This window comes from Triticum dicoccoides, chromosome 4A (assembly GCF_002162155.2).
Source record: "Triticum dicoccoides isolate Atlit2015 ecotype Zavitan chromosome 4A, WEW_v2.0, whole genome shotgun sequence".
Taxonomy (NCBI): Eukaryota; Viridiplantae; Streptophyta; class Magnoliopsida; order Poales; family Poaceae; genus Triticum; species Triticum dicoccoides.
The window spans coordinates 14,696,388-14,697,684 of record NC_041386.1 but is presented as its reverse complement, the minus strand read 5'-3'; the positions used below and the strand labels follow the sequence as shown (position 1 = coordinate 14,697,684).

General features: G+C 49.6%; 1 long non-coding RNA gene across 1 annotated transcript; it reads left to right on the top strand.

Annotated features, from left to right (window-relative positions):
* The first annotated feature begins 201 nt into the window (after positions 1-201).
* On the top strand, positions 202-896 carry LOC119288540. Its single transcript, XR_005141215.1, has 2 exons — positions 202-368; positions 438-896. It is a non-coding gene; the product is annotated as an uncharacterized LOC119288540 (long non-coding RNA).
* Positions 897-1,297: the final 401 nt, after the last annotated feature.

Below are 1,297 nucleotides of genomic sequence, written 5' to 3'. Positions count from 1 at the left end.
CTCTTTTTTGAGCATTACTGATTTTTCTTTGACATTAAGCGCACACCGTGACTCGCCCCGCTGGCTCGACTCGCAGCACACGTGTCAACTTAACTTGCCACGTGCTTCATGGGACCCACGCACCACCCATTAGCAACAGCAAGCCCCGCTTCTTCTTATCCTCAAGAACCGAGGCCGCTGGTCCCTCCTCCTCTACTCTCCATCCACCTCACATCACCACCCATCTCCTCTTCCTATCTATCCACTCGCTGCCCGTGCTCCGGATCAGGCCGATCCCGCGCCACTCATCCTCGCGCGCCAGCGTCTCGGCCAGCGGCGGCACACCTCCGGGCTACTACGCCACACATCCAGCCTAGCATCCACCGCCGGTCTGCATCTGCATCCCTCTTTTCTCATCCCGTGCTTCCACGGATACTCATCTCGTTCTATGCTTGTAGGCCGATGTGAAGCCAGTCGCTGACACGCGCCGTTGCAGACCACCAGATCCGGAGTGCCGCCGCTGGATCCTGTCCGCGTCACGCCACGCCGTTGCAGACCACCAGATACGGAGTGCCGCCACTGGATCCTGTCCGCATCACGCCCGTGTCAATGGCGGCCATCGGAACACCCTCTCCTTCTCGAGGACTCCGGTTCTCTTCGTTGCCTTCCCATCAGATGGGTTGTTTCTTTTTTTGCCTCTGATTCTCGTGAGAATCTGAGGGACTCGCCCGCGGATCTTTATTCACTCCTCATTGTTCTCTCCCATGTATTTGCAGTATGTTCGTTGTTTTTTGAGAAGTCTGATTGATATTACGGATAATCTGCAATTGTATATAAACTAATGAGAATCAGTTCAGAGGAGCGATGTGGGACAAAAAATCGAATGTAAACGCACGACCAGACAGAGTTTGCGTGCGTGATGGCTGGGCTGAAATTCTGTTGAGGTGACAGCGGGTTGAATACCAAACAATATAGGGACCGTTTTGTAAAACTGAAGCGTTTTCTTAGATAACAACTTGAAAAGGGAGTGCGGGTTAATTTCTCAAAAATGGGGGGACTTTTCTGCAAAACGGCCGGCGACGTACGACCAAAAGCAGTCGCTGCTTTATTAGTAGGGAAGATTTACAAAGGTTACTTTTACTTCTCTCTGACTGTAATAACTGACACATTGAATGTGAGATATTTGTCACAACATTTTTGTGTTTTTTTCTTCGTAGCTTTGTTTTTAAATCATTTGATCTCTTGAACAATGTGTTTAAATCACAAACCGTTTCCATGATTGGATTACTCTTACTGACATTTTTGAAACTAGATCGCA